Source organism: Tiliqua scincoides, chromosome 10 (assembly GCF_035046505.1).
Source record: "Tiliqua scincoides isolate rTilSci1 chromosome 10, rTilSci1.hap2, whole genome shotgun sequence".
NCBI classification, from domain to species: Eukaryota; Metazoa; Chordata; class Lepidosauria; order Squamata; family Scincidae; genus Tiliqua; species Tiliqua scincoides.
In genome coordinates, this window is record NC_089830.1 from 18,268,927 (window position 1) to 18,295,910 (window position 26,984).

The window sequence follows — 26,984 nt, forward strand, 5'->3', positions numbered from 1 at the left end:
GCCTCTGGGGGGGCCTTAAAACATCACTTCTGGTTTCTGGCCAAAAACTGGAAGTGATATTTTAAGGGCCTCCCTCTGGAGGAAGACCTTCTGAGGGCCAGGAAGACTGTGTGCATCTCTCTGACCCTCAGAACGCCTACAGGGGGAGTCAGCGGGAGCGGGCAGCCCTTAGGGTGGCATGGCTGGGGAGGCTGTGCGCCTTTGGTCACTTGTGAACCCCCCCCCCCAAGGAATGACACTACTTGAGGTTTGGCTGGACAACACATCTTCTAGTTTAGTCCAATCATGAACTTCATCTCCTATTAAACACAGCAGCTAAAGGGGACAGCACAAAATGGAAGGGGGTCTGCCCCCCTCTGCTTCCCTATAATTCAAACACAGTATGGTCATTCAAGTCTACAACATTCCCTGCCCCCAGATATATACACACACAACTAACCCCCTTGTGCAGACCGAGACACATACTGAGAAGCTGAGCTGCACCTCAATTCCACCAGTTGTAATGGAACAACTGAAGCACTTCTCCAGTGATCAGGATCAGCCAATGAGTTCTACAGGAGGTGATGTCACCCCCAAGCAGGCCAGGCTCGTCTCGTCATCTCGATGCTTGCTGATGCTGTAATTTGGACATGCTAACCGTTTCCCCTCCCCTGCAATAAAAGAGAAGCATTGCTTTGACTCATCCGAGGGGGTTTTCCATCGTTAAATGGCTACCCAATGCAAGGGGTGTCTGATACCACCATACAATTATCTGACACAGGAACAGGAGTCATCAAGTGTTGGTGGTATTTTTAGGTCCTGCCCTCAGGGGGCTCTTGGGGGCAGTGGAGGAGGGTGTAGTTTGAGGATGATCTCTGCTCCTGATGGAAAACCCCTGTGAACAGATGACTTCATAGGAATTATGGCAATTTGCTTTCAAATTGCAAACATTTCCTTGGCAAGACTTGCACCCATCCAGAATAATGTAGTCAAAAGCATGCAGGATATCAGGCATATGAAACTGTAGCCAAACTCAGCTTTTCTTCCTTGAAAAGTCCATTAGGGAGGGAGCAATGACAGCTCAACACAGCTCAACAGCTGAAAGCAGGAGATGGTGGTGCTGGGAGAGCCTGAGGGCTGGATAAAGAGCTTCCAGGGACTGTATCTGGCTGCTCACCTTTGTCACCTCTGCTCAGGAGCAGGCATTTGAAGTACTGTAAGGAGGAAGTAGCTGGATCGGAGTGGAGCAGATATAGGCAGAGGAAGGGTTAAGTAATTCTCCTCCACCACTTCTCTGCTTTTCACTTCTGCTCTGCTTACCAAGTCTCTACCTCTCCTCTTTCCGAATGGGCTTTTCAAGGGGCTTTTGGAGACAAACAGTTGGCTATCAGGCTATCCAATAGGGATCAAACAGGATCAGTGGCGTCGCTAGGGGGGTGCAGAGGGTGCAGGCCGCACCGGGTAACGCACACAGGGGGGTGACCTGCACTGGGGGATGACATGCTAAAATCGTGGTGGTTAGGTGTAACCCCATCATATTATATACCATTGGATGTGTAATTTCGAGTGGAATGCAATGCAAAAAACCTGAGTGAAATATCTCTATCAAAAGTTATGGCCAAAAAACTGGAGAACAAAAAATGCATGGATCCCTATGGAAAGTGAAAGTGAGCCATATCACGCTTTTACTCATGATTATGTGAACTTGCCTTAGTCCGTTGGAAAGGGCAGGCTGAGAGGAATCCAAGGCCACCAGAATGGTCCTGATCCATGAATGCAGCCCCCAAAAGCACCAGAGATGGAAGTCCCTCCCTCCAAGCAGATGAATGTATTGAGCCCTATGGAAAGCGAAACTAAGCCTCATGGTTGCGTTTACTCAAGTGTAAGCAAATGTGCCTTGGCTGGTGGTCAGGCCAGGCAAAGGAGAATGGGAAGCTACCAGAATGGTCGTGATCCTATGCACCTGCAGCTAAACAAGTGCTCCAGAAGGCAGCCCCCCCACACTAAAAAGGATCAAAACAGAGGCTTCAGCTGAAAAGGTGAACTTTTTTGAAACCTGCAAAGCCAGGTGGATCCTGACAGTGATCCGGTTTCAACAGAAGTTCTTAAATTGAACTGGGCACTGGGTAGGGCTGAAAAACTTACTGATTTTGGAGGGGGGTGTTATTGCAGGCAGGCTACAGAGGAAATTCACTTGGTGGAACAGGGCTGGCTTCTGCTTATTTAATTATTTGTTTTACTTTAATTATTTATACTCATTTATTTTAATTTGCCTGATGATGTCACTTCCACCATGACATCACTTCTGGTGGGTCTTGGACAGACTGTCATTCTAAAAAGTGGGTCCCAGTGCTAAAAGTTTGAGGACTGCTGCAATATGTTAGTAAGTAGACACCTGAGGGAGGGGTATGTGTGACACCACTAGTGACCAAAATCACTAAAATCACAGTTTGGAGGAGTAATACCATCATGTTATATATCAATCAATGCCTAATTTCATGCAGAATGTGTTCTATCTTTGTTCTATCAAAAGGTACAGCCAAAAACCAGTCGAGGCGGAGTGATGGCACATCACCACACCCACCACCTGGGGCGTTGCCCCGCCCACTGCATGGGGGGGGTGACGTGCTGTCATCCCGCACCGGGTGACGCGAACCCTAGTGACGCCACTGAACAGGATGCCTGCCATATTGAAACCCAAGGGTCATTTGAGGGCTCAGTTCTTTGGCCTCTAGTGCTCAAAAGGGCAGCCATTCAGTGCAATCGATGATAAAGCAACACTTCAAAACTGAGTGCCTCTCTTCCAGGTTGATGACATTTTCTTCTCTGGGCAAGATCAGCAGCTGTGGGAGTCTATCAGCAATGAATTTCATACAGGGGCTGCTTGGAAAAGAAGTAGTCGTATCGTGGTAAATTTCGAAGTGCTGGAACTTGTACTCATGACATACAACAACTCTTCCCCTCCCCACCTCAATAGCCATGGCCCACTGACAACCCAAATATCACTACCCCCCCCCCCACTAGTGCACTAGTGAAGCACATACTGCATCCAATGTGGGGGGCGGTAGTCCGGAGGCCTTCTCAAGGCAAGGGAACATTTATTTCCTTACCTCAGGGCAAGCCTCCCCTACTCCAATGGGTTGCTTCCAATCTGTGCCAGCTATTTTGCTGACCCAAGTTGAGGGGAGTAAGGGAGAGGGAAGGGAGAAGTGTTGGTGGGTCAAAGCGGTCCTAGATGAGGATTTTTGCATGCACAATCTCAGCTTCACAGGTACAAGTTGCACTCCCTGAGCCATCAGTGGTACACAGGACCAGCCTTCTTGAGTTAAGGTCCCATCCCTACATGAACATAACACACATACACCCATGCTCAGATCAGACTGCCAAGCAGCAGGTGTCACTATGCCAGGGGTGCCCAAACCCCGGCCCGGGGGCCACTTGCGGTCCTCGAGGCCTCTCAATGCGGCCCTCAGGGAGCCCCTAGTCTCCAATGAGCTCTGGCTCTCCAGAGATTTGTTGAAGCCCACACTGGCCCAACGCAACTTCTCTCAGCGTGAGGGTGACTGTTTGACCTCTCGTGTGAGCTGTGAGATGAGGGTTCCCTCCACTGCTTGCTGTTTCGCATCTGTGATGCAGCAGCGGCAGCAAAGGAAAGGCCAGCCTTGCTTTATGCAAGGCCTTTTATAGGCCTTGAGCTATTGCAAGACCTTCATTCATTCATATAAGTTCATCTTTAATATATTCATTTATGTAAACTTATGTAAATTTATTCAAATTTTAAATGTAAATTGATTTTTTTTTTGCCCCGGCCCCTGACACAGTGTCAGAGAGCTGATGTGGCCCTCCTGCCAAAAACTTTGGACACCCGTGCACTATGCCACTGATGAGTAAATCTCTCTGTAAAATAATGCTAGCCCTTTTCCTGGGCAACCCAGGGCAGTCCCGGGCTGCTTGGATTCACACTGCTGATTGAGGTGGCGCAGATCCAAGTAGCCCCATTGGAACTGTAGTGGCTCTCCCTGGAGTAAGAGTGAAAGTTTTCCCTTGCCTCAGTGTGAGCCTCTGGCTGCTTGAAACTTGTGCTGGATACAGTGCAGGCCCACTGGCCTGCCTGCTCTAGCGCAACTGTTACCCTGCACATGCCCGATCTCATCTGATCTTGGAAGCTAAGCAGGGTCAGGCCTGGTTAGTACTTGGATGGGAGACCGCCTGGGAATACCAGGTGCTGTAGGCTTATACCATAGTCTTTCGAGACTGAAGGTTGCCTACCATCACATAGCTAAACCCCTCAAGGCTATTCATTAGGGCTGCCATTATGAGAAATGGATTGAGGTTCTTTTTGCAAATAAATAAATAAATAAATAAATAAATTATTCCTATCTAGAGCACCTTCTTTTTGAAGTCTCGTAAAGCTAGGTGGGTTCTGATAAAGTGTCATTTCAAAAAGCGGGTCCTGGTGCTAAAAAAATTTGAGAACCACTGATTTAGAGGCTTACACTAATTAGCAAGTCTCCGCCAATGACATGTGTGCCACTTCTTCAAACGAACTGGCACGAAGTTTGAGTCTGTCTGTTTCTTCCTGGATATATTTAGCAAGCGCTGCCGTGAAGACCAGAATAAGCTCTGCCTTTTCAACCCGAAACCTGATTTCTGCAATCTACAGTCTGCAAATTATATAGCAATTCATCCTGGCTGACTTTGTGACTTGAAGGACGGTAATTAGAAGGCAACTTGCTGGCACCTGCCTTGGATATTCCAAGGCAGGACCATGTTGACATTTGTGATATAATTAAAGAGTAGGTCCTTAGTTGTGATAGGCCTTTCCCTGGGGTGATGCAAATATAGGCCGTGGCCGTTGGAATCCCATATAATCGAAGCATGAGGTTGTTCAACATAATGAGCTGGAAGGTTAGGAGAAATGGATGGCTACCTTTTGAGATGAGGGGGTGGCGGCAGGATGAACTTTGCCAGGCAGGGGTTGCAAGATGGATTGAGCACCTCTGAATCATAGCCAAGCAAGTAGGAGTAGGGGGAAGAGGAATCTGAGCAGCATTACGGGGACAGGCCAAGAGAAATGCATAAATGAATCATATAAGGGCCCACTTTGGACATCATGCTAAACCATGGTTTAATCATGGTTTAACTCGATGATATCATGTTTATTAGATGCTACCTGTTCTCCTTTGTGTGTGAGAAAAGGAACTATCCAATGCCCATTGGTGGTTCAGAACAAATTGGGATGTATCTGTCATCCAAGTCTAGCATGCTTCCCACAGTGCATGCACAAGCCACTGTATGAAATTGGGAGCCCTTTGGGGGCAGGGAACTTCTTTTCATTCCTTTTTGCTATGCAAACCGCTTCATGAACTCTTTCTGTTGGGCATCACAAACACACACGCACACACAAAACACAACACACACCCCACTCAAAGTGGACTTTGTGCAGGCCTAGCACAAGGTGTCCTACCCCCTTACCTCTGTTCTTCCAATTCCCTGGTTTTGGAGAAGGAAGAGAGAGACAGTAGAGAGGAGGACTGAAGAGAGGGCAGTAGTGGGCTAGAGTGTCATCAGTCTCCTTGCTTCCACATCCCCAATTCTTTTCTGATGCCCTCATTCATTCTTAATCAAGGTAGTGGGAAGAGGAGGAGGAGTGGAGATGAATGGACCAAGAGAGGTGGGCACCCCCTGCCAGTCTACTTCCTGATTCAATCACCTCTGTCAGCCTCATGAGTTTCCAGGTAGTCTCTTATCTAGGCAGGAAATGCACAGCTGCAGGCCTGCTCTGCTTCATCAAGAGGGCTACATAACAGGCCGTCAGACCATCTCTGCAGTTCTTACCCTAACCTCTTCTTGAGAGGTGGGGTGCCTCGTGTATTAATACATTTGTCATCAATGTGCACATAGGTACTGCAATGCTCCTGCTGTCACCTCGCACACCATAGTTGCTGAGGCTGATAAAATGTGATTACGTATATAATTTTTCAGGCTTAGCTTTAACCAGAGCAGCTATCACCCTCCTGGGTTCTCAAATCAGTGGCTGGCAGGGTTATTGCAGAGTAAATAAACAGAAAAAGGTAGCAAGTGCAGCAGTGTTCAGCAATGTGTAAGAGTGGAGAGGGTGGAAATGGCAAAGTGTTCCTTGGTCTGATAATGAGGGAGTTTCAGACATGCCTCTATTTTAGTCTGCGAAGTGTCGGAAGGTATGGAAAAAGCCATGTGCCACCTCCCCATGTTTACAGGGTAATGGGTTTCCTTCTGCACAGAGCCAGGTTCCGTGTAAGGATTTGTCTGGTTGCAGACGTCAGCACCCAGACAAGCCCAAAGAATGGTGCTGTGGTAACAAAGGAGCAAATATACAGGGACAAAGAGGTGACCTCACTGGCATGCTGGAATATTGTTCCAGCATAATGGCCCCATTGATCCATCTTGTCCATCTCCCCCCTGCTTTACATGGTCAGTCTCACGCCTTCCTGGCCGACGAGAGTCCTTGGATGAAAAAACTTGTAACTGAAGCCGTCTCTGAACCTGCGATGATGGCGGCTCCGGGTTCAGGGGAAAGCCAGAGAGTCTCCTTGTTGTGTGTGTCAAATGCATCACTCCCCAGACAAAGTGAGCCCGTAAATGGAGGTGGCATTTTCCAAAGGTCAGAAGGAGCTGAGCAAACGCAAACAGAGACATCAGGAAGAGAACAGAAATAGCTCAGGAATGTTTTGGTGATTGCATGTTACGGCAGGGATGACGTTTGTCAACAGCTCCACCGGCAGGGCGGCAAAGACATTGAGGCTACTCAGGTGCGATTCTGTTGCACTGGCTGGAGAGAGGCCTCTTTGTCTGACTCCATCTTTGGAGATGTTATTGAACCTGAGATGTGTGGCGGGATTAAGGAAACCATGAGGTAATCCCCCGGCCTGTTTACTATGCACGCTGGCACCATCCTTTCTCTTGTGTGACATAATACAAGCGGTGTAAGGTAGCACCGCTAGCCGATCTCGCCGGGATGAAATTTCATGGTGTGCATTTTTGAGACCTTATTAGGCCTTCACTGTTTCATCAATTTTGTACTTCTGGGAGCCAGTTAAAATCATTCTCACCAGCTGAACAAAGTCTCCAATATTTGCATTGTTTAATATAAATGTATAATTCTTTTCATATGAATACTTTATTGACTTGTTTTTTTGTTTAACAATACCTCCCCTCCAGGCATTTGTGCTATGCATCTAATATATCATCGTCATCATCATTGATTTTTGCAAAGTCAGACAGGTGTTATCAACTGGTTCGTTTTATCCAGAGATCAAACCCAATGGGATGCCTGATTTTCTCATATTTTGTTGTTATAAATACTGTTGGGAATAAGAATATTTAAATACTATTGACTTGTCCACAAAGAGGTTGACGTAGTAAAATAAATCAATACGTGGTTCCCTTTCCCCAAAAGTCGCACCATCTTAAAAGAAAATATAGAATAGACATCAGGAGCAGCCGCTGGAAAAGACGACACGCTGGGGTGACGAGACACAGTTGCTCTCCCCCTGCAAAATATAAGAGGACACCACTCTGAAAGGTGCTTCTTTGCCCAGTTAGCAAGGGTTGTACAATCTATAGTTATTTACAATATATGGAACATGCTGGAATCCCTAGCATGTATGCACTGCTGAAACAGAGACGCCTGCGTTGGCTCGGTCATGTCGTGAGAATGGATGATGGCCGGATCCCAAAGGATCTCCTCTATGGAGAACTCGTGCAAGGAAAGCGCCCTACAGGTAGACCACAGCTGCGATACAAGGACATCTGCAAGAGGGATCTGAAGGCCTTAGGAGTGGACCTCAACAGGTGGGAAACCCTGGCCTCTGAGCGGCCCACTTGGAGGCAGGCTGTGCAGCATGGCCTTTCCCAGTTTGAAGAGACACTTGGCCAACAGTCTGAGGCAAAGAGGCAAAGAAGGAAGGCCAATAGCCAGGGAGACAGACCAGGGACAGACTGCACTTGCTCCCGGTGTGGAAGGGATTGTCACTCCCGAATTGGCCTTTTCAGCCTTTTCGGTGCAAATTGGTTCACACAGCAAAACCGGTGTGTGAAAATTCGGTGAAAATTGGCATTTTCGGTGCAAGGGGTTTTCAGGTTCACACAGAACCACACAGAACCAACAGATGGAAGTGGGGGGGGCAGATCTGCCCCCCCACTTCCATCTGTTGATTCTTGCTGTTCCAGAATCACCTTTCAGAGCGCGATACCAGAGTCTTTTGAGACTGACGGTTGCCAACCATATATAGCAGGTGAGTATAATGGCAAATAGTGCACAGAGGTGTAGAAAGTGACAGCCAGATTGATCCAGGGGCTGGTGCAACTTCCGTTCTATGGGAGTCTACATCATGTGGCAACTTTTTAGAACAGGCAGGTGGAAGATGGCAGGCATTCACAATGGCAGCTAAGCCCCTCCCCTTTGCACATCATCCTCATGACCAGGTTCCATGTTCTTCTTTCCAATGGGACTCAGCCATGGTTTCGTTTATACTGAACTGTGCCCTTGGCATGAATATTTCACCATTGATTGTAGCAGTAAGTAGATTGCCTTGGGTTGTTGTAAGACAAGAGCAAGTTAAAACGGAAGAATAGCACAGGCTAACACACGTTTTGCTGCCTTAAAAGTTAGACCCATTCCTGGGTATATTTGGGGTGCTGATTCCAAAAATGACATCAGTTTTGCTCTATCACCTCCAGCTTTGGAGATACAGCATAGCCTCCTTAGTGAATGGTTCAAGCATAGGCAAGCTGCTTGAAGCATTCACTAATGAGAATATGTCACATCTCCAAAAGTAGGTGTGATAGGGCAAAAACCGGTGCCATTTTTAGACTCAGCAAACCCAATTTTATACAATCACCATAAATAATAAAAAAAAAGCTTCTTTCACTCAGTTTTGTAGGCCTGTGTAATACCATCAACCTAAATATTTGGAAGGCACTGCTTGAACCAATAGGAGGTGAGGAAAAATCTGTCTCAACAGGAAGATGTCAGTTGTGCAGTAACCCCTGGGCCCATTATATATATCTGGGTTTAGCCTAAGTATCTGCCCCAAAGCAAATCCATATCATACTGTGTTATGATGTAAAGCTTCATGGGCCATTTGACCTGTTCCTGATTGGGACTCCACAGAAGGTCTGGCAAGACATGGCAAAAGGGCAGGCTGGGTATGCAAAATCAGGACTCTGGACAGCTCCCAGTAGAGCAAGGATCAGAGGCCAGCTGTAAGGCAAGTCAAAGAAGTAGCTAAGGATGTTGCTCTAGCACTGCCATTTTCAACCACTGTGCTATGGTACACTGGTGTGCCGTGAATGGTCTGCAGGTATGCCGTGAGTTTGGGGGAGGGTCATGTATTAGTAGGGTCATTGGGGGATGTGAGTCCCCTGCTGGCAGTACAGTGTGCCTTGTCAATTGTCAAAAGACTGATGACATGACGTGACAATTTTAGTACCTTGTCAGTGTGCCGTGAGACCAAAAGGGTTGAAAATCACTGCTCTAGCAATTGTCTAGAGCAGGGGTGTCAAACTCGTTTCATACAGAGGGCCGAAGTTATCATTCAGCTTAGGGCCGGAAGTGATGTCGTTAAGCAGCAAGTGACATCATTAAGCAGCGAATGGCTGGAAATCAGACCCTGTTCTCACAGAGAAACTCATTAACTGCAAATGACAGAAGAGAAAGTATGCAAATCTTGATCATATTTCAAGATTTGGGAAAGCCCAATTTTCGTGTGGGCTGCCATTTCAGCTGCAACACCTCAGCAGCTGAGAGCCTGAAGGCCGGATAAAAAGCTTCTGGGGGCTGCATCTGACCCCTGGGCCTTAAGTTTGACACCCCTGGTCTAGAGCAGGGGTGTCCAAACGTTTTGGCAGGAGAGCCACATCATCTCTCTGACACTGTGTCGGGGGCTGGGAAAAAAAGAATTGATTTACATTTCAAATTTGAATAAATTTCCATAACTGAATATATTAGAGATGGAACTTATATGATTACATGAAAGTCTTGCAATAGCTCAAGGCCTATAAAAGGTATTGCAAAAAGCAAGGACAGCCTTTCCTTCACTGCTGCTGCTGCATCACAGACATGAAACAACAAGCAATGGAGGGAGCCCTCATCCCACAGCTCACATGAGAGGTCGAACAGTCGCCCTCATGCTAATAATAGCTGGGCTGGGCCAGTGTGGGCTCCAGCAAGTCTCTGGAGGGCCAGAGTCTCATTGGAGTCTGATGGCTCCCTGCGAGCCGGATTGGGAGTCCTCGAGGGCCACAAGTGGCCCCCAGACCAGGGTTTGGGTACCCCTGGTCTAAAGTGAATTCTGAGCTTCAATAGTCCTGTTATTCGTTTTTGAGTTGAAGGAGTTCAGGGATGGAAATATAGGTATGTTTCCTTTGACCAGTTCTTCAAGACCTGCAGTGTTTCTGGAGCAGACACATGTTTACTCATGCTCAGTCCTGTGCTTGCTCATCCTCATGCACCTGTTCCATTTTCCATGCACATACACACCACCGTTGCACCTGAGATCAAAGCAGCTATGTTTGGGTGGGTAGTTCCAGCTAGGGTTGTCAACTCTGGTTGAAGCTGCTCCTGGGAGATGTTCAGTTCCAATCTGATATAACGTCGGAAGTCCGGTTAAACTCATCAGGATTGCTTTCGGTGATTGGTAATTGGTAATTGATGATGGCTTTCGGTGACTGGTAATTGATGCTGATTACTGGAGACTCCACACCATTCTTGAAGGGTTGACAACCTTAAGCCAACCTATTAGTGTGGCATGATAGAAGGCTCTGAGATTAAATCAATAGTCATGAATGGAGAACTACATGTCCCATGATCCCTTGGGAGGAAATGACAAGTTGTGTATTGGGACTACCCCATGAGGCCCCCCTTGTATGAAAGTCTTCTCCGCTGCCTGTTTATTTGTTATTTCTTTATCTCTTTCTGCATTGATCTTCAACATTTCCACAGGGGGTTATAAAAAAAGGCATACCCAATAAGTGGAGAAGCACAGTGTGGATAAAAACTCTTTCTCAAGAACCCACAAACCAGGGCTGCATATGTTTATCAGCTAGCAGTACTAATAGCAACAAGGATGTGTATGTAAATCTCCTCCCAGCATGCTGCTGTCACAAATAATTTTCAACTTCTAGCATGTTCGCCACACTTGCAACTTTTCGTTCAAACTTGAAGCTGTTAAACATGGTGGCCTCCAAACATTCAAATTCTGCTGGTAGAAACATGGTGGCCTCCATGCATTATGGTAGAAAATGACAACCTCCATGCATTTGAGTTCTAATGACTGGGCACCATTTTGTTGCACATTAATGAATTGAAACATTGCAATACAAGGATATCTGCAAGAGGGATCTGAAGGCCTTAGGAGTGGACCTCAACAGGTGGGAAACCCTGGCCTCTAAGCGGCCCACTTGGAGGCAGGCTGTGCAGCATGGCCTTTCCCAGTTTGAAGAGACACTTGACCAACAGTCTGAGGCAAAGAGGCAAAGAAGGAAGGCCCATAGCCAGGGAGACAGACCAGGGACAGACTGCACTTGCTCCCAGTGTGGAAGAGACTGTCACTCCCGAATTGGCCTTTTCAGACACACTAGACGCTGTTCCAGAACCACCATTCTGTATATATGCAGCCCAGATCTGAGCAAACAGTGCAGAGAGAGAGAGAGAGAGAGAGAGAGAGAGAGAGAGAGAGAGAGAGGAACCAAAGAACCTGGGTCTATTCCTTTGAGCAAGAGCAACAAAGTGTCTTGTGGCACAGATTTGTATTGTAATGTACATTTGCATGGACTAGAGCCCATTTCATGAGAATGGTTCAGATTAATCCAGAAGAGAATTCTATGGGCTCCTTTTCATTGAGAATGGCATGCAGAGGTACATTTTTGCACGGGGTGTGTCAGGACTCACAACCGAGGACTCACAACCAGGTCTTGAGCTGAGTTCCAGGGGAAAGACACTTTGCTCCATCTATAGGAGAGGCTGCAACTACCTCCAGCTTCTCCAAGGTGAAGCTTTTTGCCAGGGGAAAGGAGATGGCAGTGGATGCTTCCATAGGTGCATAGATTGTCCAAACCTGCTGGGAATCTGCAACTCCCCAGCAGTCTTCAGCAGACCTCCCCATGCCCCAGGGCAAAGGCCCGTGATGGCGCCCCCCACAGACTACTGCCACCCCCACGCAGAAATCTGCCCCCCCTCACCTGAGGCTCACGGAGCCTCAGGTGACTTCCACCTGCAACGGCGAAACCTCTGTGAGGTTCCCTTATACTTTAAACTGTGCTTCTTGAAAACCGGAAGCACAGTTTCTGCCTCCGTTGGGAGCCCTAGAGAGGCTTCCGCAGAGTCCTAGCACCTCGTGCCTGAGGCTTTTGCCCTTTTGGACCTTATGGTAGGTCTACAACTGCCAGTAGTAAAAGATGCTCTCCATGATGGTAATTTCTACTGCCTCATCCCTCTTTTTCCAAGCGATTTTTTTCCTGTTGTGTAAGGGTAGAAGCAGTAGCCAAACTAGACCTTTCAAGAGCTCCTACTGAGTACTTGAAAAGTTCCAGGGTGTGAGCCCAAAAGAATTCCCAAACAGCTTGGTACTTTGGGCTGAGCAAAAATTTCAACCAGCCTTTCAAACTTACACCTATGGATGTGATCTAACTGTAGGATGAAATGGGGGAGGGGAAGAATGCACCCATTACTGGGAAGTAGTGATCCCCACTACTTATAGGGCATAGTTAACAGGACAGTAAAGTATTTAACTTTGCCTGGATTGCATCCATTGATTTCAGGGGTGCTGGGGAAGAAAGCTTGGCCTGATGGTTTCGTTGCGGTTGGCTCAAGGCGGTGCGCAAATATTCTTCAAGGAGGAAGAAAACAAACCTGGACTGGGTTTGTTTTTATTATCAAACCACAAATATGCCCAAATAGATGAGACGTGATCGAAAGCATAGCCAACGCCGCTCGCTGGCAGAGAGCAGGTGCCAACTAGAGCAGAGGGTAAGATTAGCATGTTCTCTGGAATTGTTACAGAACGACTATGACCAGCCCATCTATTCTATTTTCTCTCCGATTGGTGGACAGGGCCCCACAGAAGGAGAATTCAACAGCTGCCCGAGAGGGGCAAACTGCCTTGCCAAGGGTAGACACCTTTCAGTCCCTTTTGATTCATGCTTGGGTGTGCTTGACCCAAAAGACACTGATTCGAGTCAAATTCTGGAATTTTGTGGGGTGAGTCAGCAAAGGGCACCCAGTAAGACTCATGCACAAGTTGAGTTGCTGGTGTGGAGACTCAGGACTCAATTTGAGTCTTGCCATGGTGCCGACTAATCTGGACTCTGCTTAGTAGTTATCTGGGTAAAATGGCCTCAGCATGCATTAACATTTGGCGTGGAAGAGCTACCTCTGGAGTCTATTTTGTTCCAATGAAGGAGAAGTGATTTCTAAAGACGTTTCCATGTTGGCAACCTTCAGTCTCGAAAGTCTCTGATATCGCGCTCTGAATGGTGGTTCTGGCACAGCTTCTAGTGTGGCTGAAAAGGCCAATTCGGGAGTGACAATCCCTTCCACACTGGGAGCAAGTGCAGTCTGTCCCTGGTCTGTCTCCCTGGCTATGGGCCTTCCTTCTTTGCCTCTTTGCCTCAGACTGTTGGCCAAGTGTCTCTTCAAACTGGGAAAGGCCATGCTGCACAGCCTGCCTCCAAGCAGGCTGCTCAGAGGCCAGGGTTTCCCACCTGTTGAGGTCCACTCTTAAGGCCTTGAGATCCCTCTTGCAGATGTCCTTGTATCGCAGCTGTGGTCTACCTGTAGGGCGCTTTCCTTGCACGAGTTCTCCATAGAGGAGATCCTTTGGGATCCGGCCATCCCAAAGAGAAATCCCAGCAAAGTGAATGGTGTCCATGGAATTAGGAGTTTGCAACCTTCTCTGGGCTGAAGTGGAAGTCTAACAGTGAGTCTTTCAAGGCAGCGCCTGCCGTGACCTCTGTCGGTGCCGTCCTTAGGGAGCTGGCTATGTAAACAGGTGAGAGGAGGAAGTTATATTAAGTCAAAATAAAAGCTCATGACATTCTTTCCATTGTGATTCACTGAACACAGGGACCGGGAACTGGGGGACAGGAATTCCAACGCAGAAGGGGCAGGAACAGGGTCAGTGGAGAAAGGGAAAAAATATTGCAAAAGATAATGAGCCAACTCTGGGGGAGGGCAAGAATCACTTCAAAAGCGACAGTCATTGTTTTGGGCAAGCGAGACTTCCAGAGTCTCTGTTTATCTTGGACCAGGGAGTACATCGGGAACAATGGGTGAACTTTCTGCCGAACCGACAAAATCCACTCCGCTGAATTGCTAGGAGTTGGTCTTTCCCTTTAAGAAACTGTATCCCAGCAGTGGTTCCCAAACAGTGTGCCGCGGTGAACTCACAGGGGTGCTGCAGGATGTCCCTGGTGGCTTCTTCTTACCGCCTCTCCCAGTGCCACCATCTTGAATCGCACAAGATCTCACATGATTCAAGAATGTCCAAACCTGCTGGGAATCTGCCAGGGAAAGCTGGGCAATGGCACTGCCATGACAGGGCACCGGGACCACAGGGGAAAGTGTGGAAGTGAACATATGCCAACTGTTCCAAATTCCTTGCACTATAGGAATACTTGACCATACCCTCTGATGGAACTTCTGATGGATCAGGTGTTACTGGAAATAAGCAGGGAAAGCACTAAGCCCTGCTGCCAGCTGCTGGCTCTTCCTACCACCGGGAGCTCTTGGTGGTGATCTGTGGGTGCTGAGGTCTAGCGCCAACTGTCACAGGGCTCAGCACCGGGGGCGCATCACTTCTGCCGGTACAAACGTGCCTTATGCACTGGTGCCACAGCCCATAGGATCGGCTGAGACAGCATGCCAAATGTTGCTCCCCTTTCCAAGAGACGTGCCACTCTCTTCTCCTCCCACTCACCAGCGTCCTAGCCCAGGACTCTCCTCCCCTCCGCATTTCCTGTCCCTCTCTGTCCCCGGAGGGAGTGGAAGGGTAAGGAGGAGCAATGGAAGCTAGCAGGCAGACAGAGATGAGTGTCCCCAACCATCTGCTGTCTATGCAACTATTTCAATTGGCCTCATGGTTGGGCCAGCCCTGCGTTCAAGACCAAGTTTTATTAATGGCAGATGTGATAAGAAGCATTTCCATAGGGCAGGGGTGGCCAGCCTTTCAACTTCAGGACTCATGGACCTTCAACAAGCCCTGTCTGTTCCAGCACAAGTTAGGATTGCCCTCTCAAATTCAAACTAGATTTGAATTTGGGTTATTCTGGACACGGGTTAGTCCAGAGATTCCCAAACTGGTGGGTCATGTCCTACCAGCCAAGGAAAGCCACTAGCCAGGACGCACCTTCTGGGGTGCGGAGGAGTTGCCAGGATCGTACTGCTGCCGGGAAAGAAAAGTGGTTTTTAGAACTTACAGGGGGCAGTGCTGGCCTCCTGGGGGATGTGGGGAACCTGTGGATGCTTCCACAGTGCACCCCAAGCCTCAGAATATGTAAAAATCCTGATTGTGACCCACTTCCAGTTTGCAATTGTGAAACAGGAAGTGGGTCATGCCCCCTGAGGCAACTGGTGGTCCACTGTGAGATATAGGAAGCTGGTCTAGAAGGGCCCTTGGCCTGATCCAGCAGGGCTCTTCTTATATGCTTATGCTCTTCATTTACTTTACATTGCCTACAGAAAATTATATCCTGCCTTTCCGCCTCTTTCCATCAGGTCAGCTTGCAACATGTAAAATGCCAAAACAATTTAAAAGAAAAAGGCAACGTGGAAAAAAATAAAGATGCATAAATAAAGAGCATAATATAAAGTATATCAGCAAGGAAGGCCATAAAATTACAATGGAAGAGAGTGAAATGTGCTGGTGAAGGATAAGAGATAAAAACAGCAGATTTTGGATCCAAATACAGTTCAAATCAATTGATCTTCATGGAATGGTTAGAAGAACCCAACGTCTTGGCCACCCATGTCTCCTGGGGGAGGGAATTCTGCAATTAGGTCACTACTACTGAAAAGGCCCTAAAAGTCAATAATGATAACTAAATTTTAAAAAAACTGGAAATGATTCAATCACCGTCATGGTTGAGCAGTTAAGGCAGTGGACGAAAAGGCCATCGGGGTCTCTCCGCGTAGGTTTGAATCCCGCCAACTACATGGGAGAGCACCTGTAGGGCAGAGGTGTGCGCTCCCACGTGCTATCTTTGTTGTGGATCTGATCAGTCAGAGGAGAATTTGATGAGACATACAAAATTATGCAGGGGATGGACAGAGTGGATAGAGAGATGCTCTTTACACTCTCACATAACACCAGAACCAGGGGACATCCGCTAAAATTGAGTGTTGGGAGAGTTAGAACAGACAAAAGAAAATATTTCTTTGCTCAGCGTGTGGCTGGTCTGTGGAACTCCTTGCCACAGGATGTGGTGATGGCATCTGGCCTGGAAGCCTTTAAAAGGGGATTGGACAAGTTTCTGGAGGAAAAAATCCATTACGGGTTACAAGCCATGATGTGTATGTGCAACCTCCTGATTTTAGAAATGGGCTAAGTCAGATGCAAGGGAGGGCACCAGGATGCAGGTCTCTTGTTCTCTGGTGTGCTCCCCGGGCATTTGGTGGGCCGCTGTGAGATACAGGAAGCTGGACTAGATGGGCCTATGGCCTGATCCAGTGGGGCTGTTCTTATGTTCTTATGACCAAAAACAGAAGCCAAGATGGCCTTGTCTTTACTATGGCCTGCTCAAGTCAATCAAAATAAGGACTTTCTGTCCTTGTCATAATGCGGATGGTCAAGGCAGGGGTCTTCCTCCCCAGGCACAACGCCTGACCATTCTGGGAGTTCCCTGTGAATTCCAGGACAAAATGGGCAAGGCGGAGTCCTCGGAGCCAAATATTTAATTCGACAACTTCCTGAGCTCCTGACTTTGTTATTTCCATTCCGAACTGCTGTGTCTGCTTGGCTTGATTGGCGCTGGGTGGCTCCTACCGAGTGTCTCTGTCCTTGGCATGCAGCATTGCAGGCCTGTTTTCCCTGGGGGTGGATGCTATTGTCTGGCATTGCACAGGCCAAAGTTCTTGTACAACAGCTGCTCCTCGGCCCCAAGCGTCAGATGGTCGTAAGTAGCCGCTTCGTCTTCAGTTGGCCTTGGGAGATTCACAAGAATACCATGACTCCCGCTATCAGGCAAGAAGCATTGTCAAAATCTAGGCATGATGGGATCGTGGGCATTAACTATATGCTGGTGAATAAGGAAGAGATATGCCTCTCCTCCGAGGAATGGAGAAACTAGAACTCTGCTGATTTTTATTGACCAGCGTTTCGGTCCGTTTTCCAGGGCTCTTTTGGCTTTGGGGAATATATTAGGAAATATTTCCCCACCATGAAATGAATCTGTGGAACTCCTTGCCACAGGATCTGGTAATGGTGCCTGGCCTAGTTGCCTTTCAAAGGGGATTGGACGATTTTATGGAGGAAAGGTCCATCACAGATTACAAGCCATGATGGGTAAATGCAACCTCCTGTTTCTAGAAGTAGACTATGTCTGAATGCCAGGTGCAAGGAACTGGAAACAGGATACAGGTGTCTTGTGTGTTTCCAAAGGTGGGCCACTGTGAGATGCAGGGAGCTGTACTAGATGGGCCTTAGGCCTGATCCAGCCGGGTTCCTCTTATGTTTTGATCTTATGTTTTGATATTTTCCTGAAAGACAAATAGCTCCTGAAAATGAGAGCTTCTTGTTTCTGGTGGTCTTCCACCACCAAAACCCACCTGGGAACCTGGGATAGGTCTACTTTTTTGAGCATGAACACTCAAGTTTCCAAGTCTCCACTTGTCCCTGATGAAAACTCCCAAGTCACTTCCAGTTTCAAAACATGTGTGTGTCGAGTCCTCACGAGCCCAGGAAAGGCATTTGGTGACACAAGTCCAAGTCTTACGAGTCAAGTCGCCCATCCCTATAGAGCAGGGTTGTCCAAACTTTTTGACAGGAGGGTCACATTATCTCTATGACACTGTATCAGGGGCCAGGGGGAAAAAATTAATTTACATTTAAAATTTGAATAAATTTACATACATTTACATAAATGTATTTCTTGGAGATGGAACTTATATGAATGAATGAAAGTCTTTCAATAGCTCAAGGCCTATAAAAGGCCTTGCACAAAGCAAGACCAGCCTTTCCTTTGCTGCCACTGCTGCACCACAGATGTGAAACAGCAAGCAGTGGAGGGAGCACTTGGCCCGTAGCTCACGCAAGAGGTTGTACAGTTACCCTCGCGCTGAGAGCAGTTGTGTAGGGCCATTGTGGGCTCTTTGGAGGGCCAGAGGCTCATTGGAGACTGGGGGTTCCCTGTGGGCCAAATTGGGGGTCCCCGAGGGCTGCAAATGGCCCCCGGGCTGGGGTTTGCCAGTACATCCCCTACTGTAGAGGGCTACTCCTATTAAACCGTCCCAATTTTACTTTGCTTAACATCCAGCTTGAGGAGTTCTGGAAACTCAAAAGTGAGCTACTCAAGACTTTGATTGCTCCAAAGTTACCACTTAATTATGAAGTTAGATTTTTTTTTTTTTTTAAAGAACCAGCAGTATAATTTTTATGTTCTGCTAGGAACACATTATAGTCATGGGTACATCGAGAGAGTTGACCGAGATTATGCAGGTTTTCCTAAGTTCTTAGGAAGCAGTTAGGAAGGGGAAGTTTTGCTTTAACCCAATGCTTCCAGTAAAGACCATGCATTTCCTATTGCCTCCCAGGAACTTCTGTTGTGTACAGACTACCATGGAGAGCTCAAAGTTGTGCACAGAAAAATACCAATATATGCTTGAGTCATTTAAAAAATCCTCTGCTTGATAGGTGCTTCTCTGCTGCACTCTAGTGTCCAGAATGCATAGCACACCTATGTTGACCTCTATTGTGCTAGCAAATTTTCAGATATTGGTTTCCATAGGGCAGCACTTTTCAACCTTTTTCATCTCACAGCACACTGCCAAGGCACTAAAACTGCCAAGACACACCTAGCTTTTGATAATTGCCAAGGCACACCACGCTGCCAGTGGGGGCCTCACATCCCTATTGGCCCTATTAATAAATGACCTTCTCTCAAATTCCAGTGGCACACCTGTGGACCACTCACGTCACACCAGTGCGCCACGGCACAGTTGAAAATGGCTGCCATAGGGTAAACATGAGAGCAGCCACCTGCAGTGGGGAATTTTTGGAACCTACATTGCTTAGAAGATGTGACTACAGTTTGGGAGTCAATAATCTGGAAATCCATTTGACACGTGCCATAGAACCTAGAAATACCTGGATGAACCTCTGGCCGGTTCTTCATCCTTCTTTGGAAATAAAACCAAATGATAGAAATATGGAGGTTCTCTCATTCAGCCCTCCTGCTCACAATTCTTATATAGGTCAGAGGTCCTGAATGGATGGGTCAGGCCTGACCTCAGGTAGGTCATGGTTGCGCCTCTACCACCATTTTGTTTTGAGGTTCAAGCCAGCATGGGCTGAACAGCAGCCAAGTTAGGGATTCCTGATGAGATTCAATCCTGCTGGAGACCTTGACTTGAAAAAGATAGCTTTGGCCAAGCTCCTCAATCTTCGAATGGTTGGCAACCTTCAGTCTCGAAAGACTATGGTATAAGCCTACAGCACCTGGTATTCCCAGACAGTCTCCCATCCAAGTACTAACCAGGCCTGACCCTGCTTAGCTTCCAAGATCAGACAAGATCAGGCATGTGCAGGGTAATAGTTGCTGCACATGCCCAATCTTGTCTGATCTCGGAAGCTAAGCAGGGTCAGGCCTGATTATTACTTGGATGGGAGACCACCTGGGAATACCGGGTGCTGTAGGCTTATACCATGATCTCGGAAGCTAAGCAGGGTCAGGCCTGGTTAGTACTTGGATGGGAGACCACCTGGGAATACCGGGTGCTGTAGGCTTATACCATAGTCTTTCGAGACTGAAGGTTGCCATCCACCATCAATCTTCAATGGGCTTCCTACAACCTCACACCCATTGGTGTGCTTTCCCCTGTTGTGGCCCTCCCATTGCTCTGTTAATGGCCACACCTCCTCTTTTTTCCCCCCTCATGCTGTTGTCATGAAACTCCTTTCTTGCCTTCCAATTGGCCTGGAAGGAAAGGAGTGACAAAGCCATACCAAGGCAGTGCAGGTTGGTTGACAGCCCCAAGGTAGGAAAAGAAGAGATACTGTGGCCACTCACTCACAAGCTCACCCTTCTCCACTAGCTGAGCTCTCCAAGGAGATTCCCATGTTGCAGGTTGGGTTTGGGGGTCTGCCTCAGTTATTGAGAAGTTGAAGACCACTGGTTTAGACTCATTCAATTCTCATGTCATCTCAGAAGCTTGGGGTTCAGAGGATTCCACAGTACCTCTTTACCAACTGTTCAAAGCTTTGGAAACAGTAAATCTTGTGCATGTTCAAGTAGGGTGTGCATGTAGGTTTCTGAGGTTACTCAGCAACCAGTTTGGGAAAGGAAATCAATGAATTTGCAGGAAAATTGAAACAGGTTCCTGTCCTCTTGGGCAGTGGTTCCCAAACTTACCAGCTCAGCTTGGAGCCACCACCTTGACTCTCATGAAATCTCACAAGACCCAAGATGGTGGCAACCGAATCTCACATGATTTTGCAAGATCCAAGATGTTGGCACCCAAACCTCAGATTTCACCAGATCCAAGATGGCGGTGTCAACAAGACGAGGGAGAAGGTGATACCAGGGACATCCAGCAGTGCCCCTTTAGTGTGCAGTGACACCAATGGAAGGGATGTCAAATTCATGTCATACAGAGGGCCAAAGTAAGCTTTTGTGGTGCCTGCTGGGGCCTGGAAGTGACAACATGAAGCAGGAATGGATGTCATTAAGCAGATGATGGCCAGAAATCAGCACTTTGTTCTTCACATAGAAACTCATTAGCTGCAAATGACAGAAGAGAAAATGTGCAAACCTTGTCCATAGTTTCAAGATTGAAAGAGCCCAATTATCAAGCTGCGGGAGCCCAATTATAATAGGGGTCAGATAAATTGCTTCCAGGGGCCACATTCAGCCCACAGGCCTTAGGTTTGAAACCCCTGCCCTAAGGCCTTGTGATGCACCCTTTGGGGATTCCTGCCCTAGGGGCTCACAATTTAAAACAGTATTGTGTAGAACTTTGCAAGCCATCATGGGTTCATGCTGTGCATGGGTGCTATCAGTTAAAAGGCAAGGCAGAAATATTCTGAATGAAAACATGCAAACTGTCAATCATTGCCTGCTCTCTCATTGTGAGCTGCTTTCAGCGGCAAATAGAATAAAATAAGGAAGAACAAGAGATGTTGTCCAAGAGCAGTGACAGTGCAAATGGAGAGCGTCAGAGCCTGCTGCTATAAAAAGCAATTAAAACCAGTGAAAAGGGATCTCCAAGGTCATTAAAAGCAAAGGAGAACAGGACAAACTTGGTCTGAGACTTGAAAGACAAGAAAGGTGATGCCGTCTGTGCATGTCTGGAAAGCATGCACCAAATATGTACCCAGGAGCAGGGCAGGTTCCAAGTTTGAGGGGGAACCTAAACAAGGTGACCTCTGGAGATGCATTTCAGCTAGGACTGCCTGATTTCAGATTTGTGGTTTGAGATGGTGCTACGTATGCAAGTTATGCAGGATCAAAATCCTGCATAGCCGATTGGCCCAGTTTTATGGCTGGCCAATCGGGTGGTGGATCGACATCCTACTGTCTGATTGGCCCTAAGAAGAGCCCAGCTGGATCAGGCCAAAGGCCCATCTAGTCCAGCTTCCTGTATCTCACAGTGGCCCACCAAATGCCCCAGGGAGCACACAAGACAACAGACACAAGAGCACACAAGACAACAGCCCTCTAGTTTAGTGTTTCAACAGCATCAATCGTGGGGAATCTGGTTGGAGCTAAGGGTTATAAAGCCAGGGGTATTCGCCTTGTGTTTTCATTGCCAGGTTCTGTTCTGAAGATGAAATAAATGTGTTGAGCTGTTATCTCTATGTCTTCCTTTATTTGCATGGACCCACTATTTAACAAATGGGCAGCCCAATTCTAACCTATGCTGGAACCGTCCAGCCAGCTGGCCTGCACTCTATCCGGCGCAGGGTAGGAGGTGGCTGTGGCGCAACTCAGAGTAAGGGGATATTTATCCCCTTACCATAAGAACATAAGAAGAGCCCCACTGGATCAAGCCAAAGGCCCATCTGGTCCAGCTTCCTGTATCTCACATTGGTCCACCAAATGCCTCCAGGAGCACACAAGATAAAAGACCTCCATACTGGTGCCTTTCCTTGCATCTGGCATTCTGAGGTAACTCCGTGTCACATGCCAGCCAGCGCTATAGGGCTACTCGGATCTACACCAGAGAAATCTCTAGCGCAAATCCAAGCAGCCCAGTGTAACACCAGGCTGGCCTGGAGGGGAGTTAGGATACAGTCTGCAGTTCTGTAGCCAGTCCCACCCACCACCCAGGTCGGGTCCACCCACCATTGCTGGCGTGTTGCTATCAGGGTCCAGAATGGCTCCAATGGCAAGTGGGAGGGGCTGATTACACAACTTGTTGCGGCATCTTGCAATACTTACTGCACTGCCCCCCCGATAGCTACGCTACTGAAGAGACAACAGCAGTCACTCTCAGGCCCTCCAAACCTGAATCTTGGCCAGAAAACCTGAGATTTGGCAAGGGACTGGAGTTAGGATTGCCAACACTGACTTAAGCTATTCCTGGAGTGTCCACCCCCCTCCCCTCCGCATGATGTCCTGTCATTCAACAAAGGCGACATTGTTCAGATCTCCATGAAGGTTCTTCGTTCTCACCCAGAGTTTGATGTCGATTCCTGGAGATTCCAGACCAAGCCTGGAGGGTTATCAACCCTATTCCTTAGTTGGCCAAGGTCTACTTGCTGTGGCCCTCCAATGACACTAGCTTGACCCAATCTCCTGCGATAACTCTCTCTGATGCTTCATGGGCATTTGCGGAATATGGATTAATGATGTTTTACCCCAACCCTTTCTCTTGATATTGTCACTTAACCGCTCCGACTTCCAAAGCTGTTAATCTTTCACACACATGCTTACGCTAAGCAGCTTAAGAGCCCGGCAAACACTTTATCCTCATAAAGATTGAAGTGCCCTGATATGAAATTTATCGTTCTTGAACGGGACAACATTTACCTAGACAAATAAAAGCTGAAGGTCAGGGGCAGGCAGTGAACATTGTAAATAACATCTTGCTGCCTTTATACTTCTGAGGAAAAGGAGACAGGGGGGTAGGCCAGGTAGTGTGGTGTAGTGGTTAACATGCAGGGATTAGACAGGAGAGAGCTGTGTTCCATTTCCCACTCAACCACAAAGCTCACCACTAGCTTATAGCCTAACCTACCTCATAGGGTTGTTGTAACAAAGTGGGAAAGGATCCATGTACACCACCCTGAGTTCCTTGGAGTGCAGAAAGGGCAGTAGGTAAATGTGAAAAAACAAATTAAAACATTACAGGGATGCTGAGCTCCTGCATTCTTACATAAGAACGTAAGAACATAAGAACAGCCCCACTGGATCAGGCCATAGGCCCATCTAGTCCAGCTTCCTGTATCTCACAGCGGCCCACCAAATGCCCCAGGGAGCACATCAGATAACAAGAGACCTCATCCTGGTGCCCTCCCTTGCATCTGGCATTCTGACATAACCCATTTCTAAAATCAGGAGGTTGCACATACACATCATGGCTTGTACCCCGTAATGGATTTTTCCTCCAGAAACTTGTCCAATCCCCTTTTAAAGGCGTCCAGGCTAGACGCCATCACCACATCCTGTGGCAAGGAGTTCCACAGGATTCTTGATTCCACAGGATTCCACAGGAGATTCTTGAATCTTGGAGCTTCATTTTATGTATTTAGCAGAATCGGGGAATAAAGAATTTTCTGGGTTGTACCACTAAACTGCAGGCAGAGGTTGGCATGTCTGAATACTCCCCTGTGGGGGGCATAGACTTTCCCTCCTTGCATGCAGAAATCTAGCAGGTTAGGGAGAAAGGTTCAGCACAGCTTTCCTGGCATATGATTTTGCTAAGTGTCTGGAGGAATTTTATGTGGCAGTGTTAAAATGTGCAAAATGGACAGCGGGGGGGGGGGAACAGAGATTACTATAAGAGGTTAGATGCCAATAAGATTTTAACAAGTCATCTTCCCCTCCCGAGCAGGCAAATATAAAAAGAAGGGGAGTGGGATCGCTATCAGAAAATCTGGATTTCCCCTGAATGATAAGGGCAGTTGAATCACAGACCCAAACCCAGAATGTGGCAGTTCAAAGAATTCCATTTGGATAAGTGAAAGAGGCCGTGAGTAAAAGAGGTTAACAACTCTCTCCCAGGGGACCTGCTTCCCATAAAGATTATGACTTCCCGCCAGCTGTTTTGGATACCAAACAAATAGGGGCGAAGCATTCATGCGATGCAGGTACACGTGGAGCTGCACCCTTAGGTGGCAAATTTGGCTGCAAGTGTTTGGGTTTCAGCTGGTTTCAGTTGGCCCACCCCTGCGGCCAACATGCTGCCATTGATGGGTCGGCTTTGGTGATCAGCTTTGTTTGTGGTAGCAGCCCCTCCCAAACAGAAAATATGCTTTGAGAGCTGAAGTTTAATGGCTTCCATTTTTGCCACCCCATTTGCAGCGGGCAAGAATGGAAGGTTGATGGCATTTCAGACAGATGTGGGAGATGATATGTGACCTAGCCAAGGTGACCACAACAACGTAGTGCCAAGAGGTTTCTGGGGGGGGGGGGAAATGGCAGCTATCAGCTCATGGCTGTTGACAGCACAACTCTTGCTATCGCTATTGTGAGCAGCAGCTGTTACCCTGCACATGCCTGATCTCATCTGATCTCGGAAGCTAAGCAAGGTTAGGCCTGGTTAGTACTTGGATGGAAGACCGCCTGGGAATACCGGGTGCTGTAGGCTTATACCATAGTCTTTCCAGACTGAAGGTTGCCAACCTACCTATTGTGAAACTCAGGTGGCAGTGAAGAAAAAAGGTGAAGAGTAACCTTCGTCCACATTTGCTCTCAGGGATTTTCCACCACCAGCACCACCACATTGGGCCAAAAATTCTTCCTGGTGGAAAATTTCCACCTCAGTTGCTCATTATGACATGTCATCATTACAAAAGGAATCAGATTTTGCTATACACTGATGTTAGGGTAGGCAAATGAACCCTCACTTGAAATAGCTTTGCTTGCCCTTTGAAATGTCCAGCTACTTCATTTGTCAAGCATTCCTCCCAAGCAGCACAAATTGCCCCAAAGTTCCCAAGCAATAACAAAATAACAAATGCCAAACGAGCAGTAGCGTAGCTAGGGGGGTGCAGGGGGTAGCAGGTGCACCGGGCTACAGGGTGGGTGGGGGCAACAACGTGGCTGAGGGGCAACAACTTGTAGGCAACAGCACCAGTGCGCTGGCAGCCCTGCTAGTACCAGGCACTCTGGAGGGAGGAGGGGCAACAGCTGAGATGCAGGCACAGACCTCCTCGGAGTCTTCCTTTCATGCACCTGCCAGCCCTCATTCCCTCCGGGACTTCCTCCACCTGTCCTGCTCAACATGCTGCCCCCTGAAGCCCTATTTGGCTTAAATGGCAAGAGAGGCGCGTGGGGAGCGAAGCAGAACTTGTTTGTGTTTAGAGGGGGAGGAAGATGTGTGTTGGTGGGGGGGGGGCTGTTGGATGCTGATCAGGACACTGTGAGACAGAGATGGAGCCCCCGATAGGCAGGCTTAGCCCCCAGAGACCCTTGTGGAGCCCAGCCTGGATTGAGGAGGGGGTTCCCCTTGTGCAGCCAGACCAGTTGCTCACCACTCCCCCACCCTGCGCCACATACTCTCCTCTGCTTGTCACAGTCCTCTCTCTCCTTGCCTGCCCCCTTATCCTCCTCTCTCCACCTGGCAAGACTGCAGCAGCCCAATTGTCTCCGAAATCTAAGCTAGCAGGGCTTGCTCCTGAGTAGACATGCAGGAGATTGGGCTCCAAGGCCGCAATCCTCTCCCCACTTTCCTGGGAGTAAGCCCCATTGACTAGACTGGGCTTGCTTCCCAGTAGACATGCAGAGGATTGGGCTCTGAGTTGGCTGATTGTGCTAGGTTACCTATAGACATGTAGATGTGAATAGATTGAGCTGTAAAAGTGCAATAAGTTCTTTCAACAAGTGTTTGCTATTTTAAAATATTAGCTAACATTTCTTACTCACTTTAACAAATAAAAAGACCCAATGGAATTCATTAAATTTGATGTCATTGCTGGGGAGGGGGGCTACAGAATTTTTTTTTGCACTGGGCAGCAACTTGTTTAGCTACACCCCTGCAAACTAGTACTCTTGATTTAAATGATGGACTCAGATTTGGATGCTCACATATATACTTACCTTCCATCAGGCCATAGGCCCATCTAGTCCAGCTTCCTGTATCTCACAGCGGCCCACCAAAGCCCCAGGGAGCACACCAGATAACAAGAGACCTCATCCTGGTGCCCTCCCTTGCATCTGGTATTCTGATGTAACCCATTTCTAAAATCAGGAGGTTGCGCATACACATCATGGCTTGTACCCCGTAATGGATTTTTCCTCCAGAAACTTGTCCAGTCCCCTTTTAAAGGCGTCCAGGCCAGTTGCCATCACCACATCCTGTGGCAAAGAATTCCACAGACCAACCACATGCTGAGTAAAGCAATATTTTCTCTTGTCTGTCCTAACTCTCCCAACACTCAATTTTAGTGGATGTGCCCTGGTTCTGGTGTTATGTGAGAGTGTAAAGAGCATCTCCCTATCCACTCTGTCCATCCCCTGCATAATTTTGAATGTCTCAATCATGTCCCCCCTCAGGCGCTTCTTTTCTAGGCTGAAGAGGCCCAAAGGCCGTAGGCTTTCCTCATAAGGAAGGTGCCCCAGCCCCGTAATCATCTTAGTCGCTCTCTTTT

The 26,984-nt window shown here is 47.8% G+C and overlaps 2 pseudogenes; both read left to right on the forward strand.

Annotated features, from left to right (window-relative positions):
- Positions 1-4,094: 4,094 nt before the first annotated feature.
- Positions 4,095-4,213, forward strand: LOC136661747 (5S ribosomal RNA; annotated as a pseudogene).
- A 20,652-nt stretch (positions 4,214-24,865) lies between these two features.
- LOC136661818 (5S ribosomal RNA) lies at positions 24,866-24,982 on the forward strand (annotated as a pseudogene).
- The last annotated feature ends 2,002 nt before the right edge of the window (positions 24,983-26,984 follow it).